At 40.3% G+C, this 7,798-nt stretch overlaps 1 long non-coding RNA gene across 1 annotated transcript; it reads right to left on the reverse strand.

The window, feature by feature from the left end:
• Nucleotides 1-5,709: 5,709 nt before the first annotated feature.
• On the reverse strand, nucleotides 5,710-7,498 carry LOC109264043 (uncharacterized). Its single transcript, XR_002078564.2, has 2 exons — nucleotides 7,354-7,498; nucleotides 5,710-5,950 (listed from the first exon to the last, which is right to left on the reverse strand). It is a non-coding gene; the product is annotated as an uncharacterized LOC109264043 (long non-coding RNA).
• Between the last annotated feature and the right edge of the window lie 300 nt (nucleotides 7,499-7,798).

Raw genomic sequence — 7,798 nt, forward strand, 5'->3', positions numbered from 1 at the left:
GCCAAAATGAAAAATGAGACTTGAAAATGAGACTTGAAACTGACTGGATATAATGACCACAGGATGGAAGAAGCAGAGGAACGAATGAGTGATACAGAAGATAGAATTATGGAAAATAACAAAACAAATAATAATAAAAGAAACGTGGCAAGCCAGAAGGTAGTGGCATGACATATTCAATGTGCTGACCAAGAAAAATCTGCTGCCAAGAATACTCTATCCAGCAAGACTATCATTCCAAATAGAGGGAGAGATGAAGAGTTTCTGACATAAACAAAAATTAAAGGAGTTCATGACCACTAAACCAGCCCTGCAAGAAATATTAAAGGGGACTCTTTGAGTAGAAAGGAAAGACAAAAAGTGACACAGACTAGAAAGGAGTAGACAAAATCTCCAGAAACAAGGACAAAACAAGAAATAAAATGGCACTAAGTACATATCTATTAATAATTACTCTGAATGCAAATGGACAGAACACTCCAATCAAAAGACATAGGGTGTCAGAATGGATTTAAAAAAACAAGACCCATCTATATGCTGCCTACAAGAGACTTGTTTGAGACCTAAAGACACCTACAATTTGAAAGTGAGGGCATGGAGAGGCATTTCTCATGCAAATGGATGTCAAAAGAAAGCCAGAGTGTCAATACTTATATCAGATAAACTGTATTTAAACCAAAGAATGTGACGGGAGACGAGGAAGGGCACTAGATCACAATAAAGGGGGCTATCCAACAAGAAAATCTTACCATTGTAAATATTTATAGCTCCAACTTGTGAGCACCCAAATATATACAACAATTAACAACAAACATAAAGGAACTTGTTGAGAATAACACAATACTACTAGGGGACTTTAACACCCCACTTACAATGATGGACAGATCATCTAAGCAGAAAATCAACAAGGAAACAATGGCCTTGAATGACACACTGGACCAGATGGACTTAACAGATATAGTCAGAACATTCCACCCTAAAGCAGCAGAACACACGTTCCTTTTGAGTGCACGTGGGACATTCTCCAGAATAGATCACATGCCAGGTCACAAATCAGGCCCCAACAAGTACACAAAGACTGAGATCATACCATGCATATTTTCTGACCACAATGCTATGAAACTGACGTCAACCACAAGAAAAAAATGGAAAGAACATAAATACATGGAGGTTAAACAACATGCTACTAAAGAATGAATGGGTCAACCAGGAAAACTAAGAAGAAACTTAAAAATACATGGAAACAAACAGAAATGAAAACATGACAGTCCCAAACCTTTGGGATGCAGCAAAAGCAGTCATAAGAGGGAAGTACATAGCAATATGGGTCTACCTCAAGAAGCAAGAAAAATCTCAGATAAACAACCTAACCTTACACCTATTGGAGCTAGGGGCGGGGGGTAAAACCTAAAGCCAGCAGAAGAAGGGAAATCCTAATGATTAGCACGGAAATAAATGATATAGAAACTAAAACCACAATAGATGAGATCAGTGAAACCAGGAACTCGTTCTTTGAAAAATTAACAAAATTGATAGCCCCCTAGCCAGACTTATCAAAAAGAAAAGAGAAGAGGCCCAAATTAAAAAATCACAAATGAGAGAGAAGAAATAGCAACCAACACCGCAGAAGTACAAACAATTATAGGAGAATATTATGAAAAATTATATGCCAACAAATCGGACAATCTGGACAAAATGGATAAATTCCTAGAAACATATAAACTACCAAAACTGAAGCAGGAACAAGTAGAAAACTTGAACAGGCTTATAACCAGCAAAGGAACTGATTAATAATCAAGGATCTCCCGACAAACAAAAGTTCAGGACCAGATGGCTTCACAAGGGAATTCTACCAAACATTTAAGGAAGAGTCAATACCTATTCTCCTATAACTGTTCCAAAAGATAGAAATGGAAGGAAAACTTCCAAATTCACTCTGTGAGGCCAGCATTACCCTGATTCTAAAACCAGACAAAGACTCCACTAAAAAAGGGGACTATAGGCCAATGTCCTGATGAACTTGGAAGCAAAAGTTTTCAACAAAATACTAGCAAGTCAAATCCAACAGTACTTTTAAAGAATCGTTCGCCACAATCAAGTGGGATTTATTCCTGGCTTGCAAGAATGGTTCAATATTCACAAATCAATCAACACAATACACCACATTAATAAAAGAAAGGATAAGAACCATATGATCCTTTCAATAGATGCAGAAAGGGCGTTTGACAAAGTACAACATCCATTCATGATAAAAACCCTCAACAAAGTAGGGTTGGAGGGAACATACCTCAACATAATAAAAGCCATACGTGAAAAACCCATAGCTAATATGATCCTCAATGGGAACAACTGAGATCTTTTCCTCTATGGTCAGGAACAAGACAGGGATGTCCACTCTCATCACTGTTATTTACCATAGTACTCAAAGTACCCAGCCTCAACAATCAGACAACAAAAAGAAATAAAAGGCATCCAAATCAACAAGGAAGAAGTCAAACTTTCACTATTTGCAGATGACATGATACTCCATGTGGAAAACCCAAAAGACTCCACCAAAAATTGCTAGAAATGTTACATGAATTCAGTAAACTTTCAGTCTACAAAATTAATGTAGACAGCTATTACCTTTCTATGCACCAATAATGAAGCAGTTGAAAGAGAAATCAAGGAAATGATGGCATTTACAATTCCACCAAAAACAGTAAGATACCCAGGAATAAACCTAATCAAAGGAGTAAAAGATCTGTACTCTTAAAACTATAAAACACTGATGAGAGAAATTGAAGATGACACAGGAAATGGAAAAACATTCCAAGCTCATGGTTGGAGGCACAAAGATTGCTATGCAAAGCAATCTACACATTTAATGCAATCCTGATCAAAATACCACCAGCATTTTTCACAGAGCTAGGACAAACAATCCTAAAATTTGTGTGGAACCACAAAAGACTCTGAATAGTCAAAGCAACCTTGAAAAAGAAAAGCAAAGCTGGAGGCATCACTATTCTGAACATCAAGTTATATTACAAAGCTGGAGTGATCAAGACAGTATGGTACTGACACAAAACAGACACATAGATCAATGCAACAGAATAGAAAACCCAGAAATGAACCCACAACTATATGGCCAACTAATCTTCAACAAAGTAGGAAAGAATATCTAATGGAAAAATGACAATCTCTTCAAAAAATGCTTCTGGGAAAACTGGAGGGTGACATACAGAAGAATAAAACTGGACCACTCTCTTACACCATACACAAAAATAAATTCAAAATGGATGAAAGACCTAAATGTGAGACAGGAAACCATCAAAACCCTAGTAGAGAACACAGGCAGCAACCTCTATGAGATTGGCTAGAGCAACTTCCTACTAGACATGTCACCGAAGGCAAGGCAAACAAAAGCAAACATGAACTTCGTTAAGATAAAAAACTTCTTCACAGCAAAGGAAAGAATCAACAAAACTAAAAGGCAGCCTACAGAATGGGGGAAGATATTTGCAAATGACATATCTGATAAAGATTTAGTATCCAAAATATATACAAACTTACCAAACTCAACATCCAAAAAACAAACAACCCGGGGCGCCTGAGTGGCTCAGTCAGTTAAGCGTCCGACTTCGGCTCAGGTCATGATCTCACGGTCCGTGAGTTCGAGCCCTGCGTCGGGCTCTGTGCTGACAGCTCAGAGCCTGGAGCCCGTTTCAGATTCTGTGTCTCCCACTCTCTCTGTCCCTCCCCTGTTCATGCTCTGTCTCTCTCTGTCTCAAAAATAAATAAACGTTAAAAAAAATAAAAAAAAAAAAAACGAACAACCCAGTTAAGAAATGGGCAGAAGACATGAATAGACATGTTTCCAAAGAAGACATTCAGATGGCTAACAGACATATGATAGGATGTCCAACTTCACTCATCATCAGGGAAATACAAATCAAAACTACGATGAGATATCATATCACACATGTCAGAATGGCTAAAATGAACAACACAGGAAACAACAGGTGTCGATGAGGATGTAGAAAAAAGTGAACCCTCTAACACTATTGGTTGGAATGCAAACTGGTGCAGCCACTCTGGAAAACAGTATAGAGATTCCTCAAAAAGTTAAAAATATGACCCAGCAATTATACTGCTAGGTATTTACCCAAATGATATAAAAATATAAACTTGAAGGGATACATACACTCCAATGTCTATAGCAGCATTATCAACAATAGCCAAATATGGAAAGAGCCCAAATGTCCATCAAGTGATGAATGGATAAAGAAGATGTGGTGTATATATATACAACAGAGTATTATTCAGCCATAAATACATTGAAATCTTGCCATTTGCAATGACAGAGCATTATGCTAAGCCAAATAAGTCAGTCAAAGAAAGACGAATATCATATGGTTTCATTCATGTGTGGAATTTAAGAAACAAAAGAGAAGAACATAGGTGGAAAAAGAGAAAGGCAAACCAGAAAACAGACTTGTAAGTTTAGAGAACAAACAGGGTTATTGGAGGGGTGGTGGGCGGGGGGATGGGTTAAGTGGGTGATGCGTATTAAAGAGGACACTTGTGATGAGCACTGCATGTTATATGTCAGTGGTAAATCACTAAATTCTACAGCTGAAACTAATACTACACTGTATATTAACTAACTGGAATTGAGATAAAAACTTGAAAAAAATAAAAAAATTAAAAGTCCTCTTGTCAATCTATTTGTAACTGTCCCTCCTTGCCCTCCCCCTTTCCTAAATCATTAAGAAACTGACACTCTCTTGGCCCCTGTTCTAGGCCTCATTGTCGAGAATATTTTTTGAAACTTTGCAGATGGCTGATCCTAGCATGCCTCACACCCTTTTCATCCTTGGCCAAGATGTAAAGTACTTGTGTTTTCTTTCCTTTGACCCACTGGCCCACTGCTCCCTCCCCCAATCTTTATACTTTGCCCTATTCCACAGTAAATGCACTCCTCAACATTGTCAACTCCCCACTACCCCATTAAGCCTCTCCATCCTCTTGCCCTGAAAGTTGGCTCTTCTGAAAGTGTAGTTACCCTGCATCGCCTCTAGCGAAGGGCCTCATTCTCCCAAGTTCCCAATACCACAAATAGAACTGGCATTCATTCTGTTGCCAATGCCACTCTCAAAGCACCACTTCTCTTGTTTGTGCAATCCTGCTGCTCCACTGTCACCAATATACAAGGCTTTAAGTTCTCGTTTCCATCCAGTACCATCCCTATTCTGTGTAGCTTTAGCAACCATGTAAACAACAAGTCTTTACCTTAACCCCTTTCTTCCACCAACACCTGAGACCTCACATTGGACCTCAGATTTACCCTAATAATTGTCTCACCAGCTCATTCATACCCCCTCACACCACACTTGTCCTTCACTCTCATTAAGATGTCCAGGGTATCTTTGCCCACATAGCTCAGGCTTGTCACCTCTCTTCTTAGCCATCCTACCCTCCCCACTACTATTTTTTCACTTTAATATCCTTAATCATTTATATTTCTCCCCCAACTTCTCCCCTGGCCAAAAGTGCAACTGAATAAAGCTAACTGTTCTCTTTTTCTGCTCCCTCACTAATCACTGTTGTGAAGATACCAATAGCAAATATTTACTGACAACTGTATTAGGTAATACTATTGTTACCAACATATTACAAATGAGAAAAATAAAGCCCAGAGGAAATAAGTAAATTGCCATAGATCACATATCTAGTAAGCCAGACAATTTGCTTTAATCAAATGTCTTTGAAATATACAAAGCAAAAATTGATAGAACTACAGGGAGAAATTGACAAATTATCATCAAAGTGGAAGATTTCAGTTCACCTCCCCAGATCATTGGTAGGTCAGGCATTCAAAAACTTAGCAAAGAGGGGTTCCTGGCTGGCTCAGTCAGTACAGCATGCGAGTCTTGATCTCAAGGTCGTCAGTTCAAGCTCCACATTGGACCTACAGCAAAAAAGCAAAACAAAACAAAACAACACACAACTATACAACTTAGTATAGAAATACATGATAAGAAAACACTTAGGAACTTTGATTTAGTGGACATATATGGAGTCCTGTCTCTAAAAATTAGCACAGATGGTATATTTACAAAAATTTACAATAAGCTAGACCAGTTATTCTTAAAATTTTTAGTCTCAGGAACCCTTTTATAGTCTTTTTTTCTTTTTGCAGTTTGGTAATCTTTATTAAAAGACTTAAAAATGGAGGAGAGAGCTAAGATTGTGGTGGAGTAGGAGGACTCTAAGCTCATCTCATCCCTCGAACACAACTAGATAATTATCAAATCATTTTAAATACCCCAGAAATCAACCTAAGACTGACAGAATAAACTGCACAACTAGAGAAAGAGAAGAGGCCACATTGCAGAAGGTAGGAAGTGCAGAGAAGCAGTTTAGGGGAGAAAGGGATCATGGGTGCTGCAGAGGGAAGGGAGCCCTGGTTGCGGAGAAAGGAGAGAAGGAGTGGAACACACAGGGATATGCACAAGGAGAACCCTTCCCCAGAGCCATTGTCTGGGAAAATGAAAGAGGCTGAATTTTATGAGTTCTTAAAAATAGTGGGGCTTAAAGATGAATTTTAAGCTTGGTGGGCTTGACTGGGGTAGAGCCCTGAGGGCACTGCCCTACTCCTGGAGGGAAGGCAAGCAAATAGCCCTGGGGGTGAGGGTAGATGGTGTGTAAACAGCAATCTGAAGAACACTTGGGGCACAGAGAGGGAAATCATTCACTCTTCTTAGAGCACATCTCTGAGAGGCAGAGTACGGGAGATGCCTCTTTGGGCACAAAGGAGAGGGCAGACACTATTTCCCTCCCCCTGCCTCCTCAGCATAAACACAGAGCCACCTGCAGGAAGCAGTGCATCACAAACACTGGCTGCCTAATTTGCTTATGCCAAGTCCCATGCCCCTGTGCTCTGGCGCAACTGCCTTCTCCATCTAGCTTGCAACTATCCCAGCATGGCAGGACCCTCCCCCAGAAGACCAGCTCAGGCTCCCACCACAGTCCATCCCTAAAGCCTGGAGTTTTAAAAGTCAGCAGGTCTGGCTGGGATACAGCCCAGAGGGGACTGCGCTGCTTCTGGAGAGAAGGAAGGCAAACAACCTGCAGGCAAACTGTGAAAACAGTGATCTGAAAAACACCGGGGATGCACAGGATAGGTGATTATTCACATTCTCAGAATATTTCCCAGAAAGGCAGCATGCACAGTGATGCCTCTTGGGAACAAAGCAACTGGTGAGTGCCATTTCCCTCTCCCGCCCCTCAGCATAGAAACAGAGCCACCTGTAGTAAATAGCACAGCACCAGCACTAGTTGCGTAGTCTGCTTACACAAGGCCCCACACACCTACACTCTGTCGCTACTGCTCTTCTCTTTCAAGTTTTCCTCAGTCCCAGTGCAGAGGTCCCCTTCCCCAGAAGACCAAAAGAAACCCCTTCCCACACCATATCTCCCAACCAGAGAGTTCTGCAAGGCCTCAGTTCCAGTGGAAGGAGCATGTCTCATTTAACAAGCAGACTAGAGCACACCTAGTTAAAACTTGCCACATTCTGGCCAAAGTTCAAACACTCCTCATTGCAGTCAAGGAAAAACCTCTGCAGATGACTGGCCTGAGGGATAGAGCAGCCAAAACAAAACAAAACAAAACAACAGAGCACATGCAGGACACACTACAGACACTCCCTGAAGTGCCAGGCCCTGGACACTATATGACCTCTTCTTTATAAAGCCATTACACACAGGAGCAGGAAATATAACAAGCTTTCTAACACAGAGAAGAAGAGAGACTCAG

The sequence above is a fragment of the Panthera pardus genome, unplaced genomic scaffold (genome assembly GCF_024362965.1).
Source record: "Panthera pardus isolate Hobbes unplaced genomic scaffold, ASM2436296v1 HiC_scaffold_25, whole genome shotgun sequence".
NCBI classification, from domain to species: domain Eukaryota; kingdom Metazoa; phylum Chordata; class Mammalia; order Carnivora; family Felidae; genus Panthera; species Panthera pardus.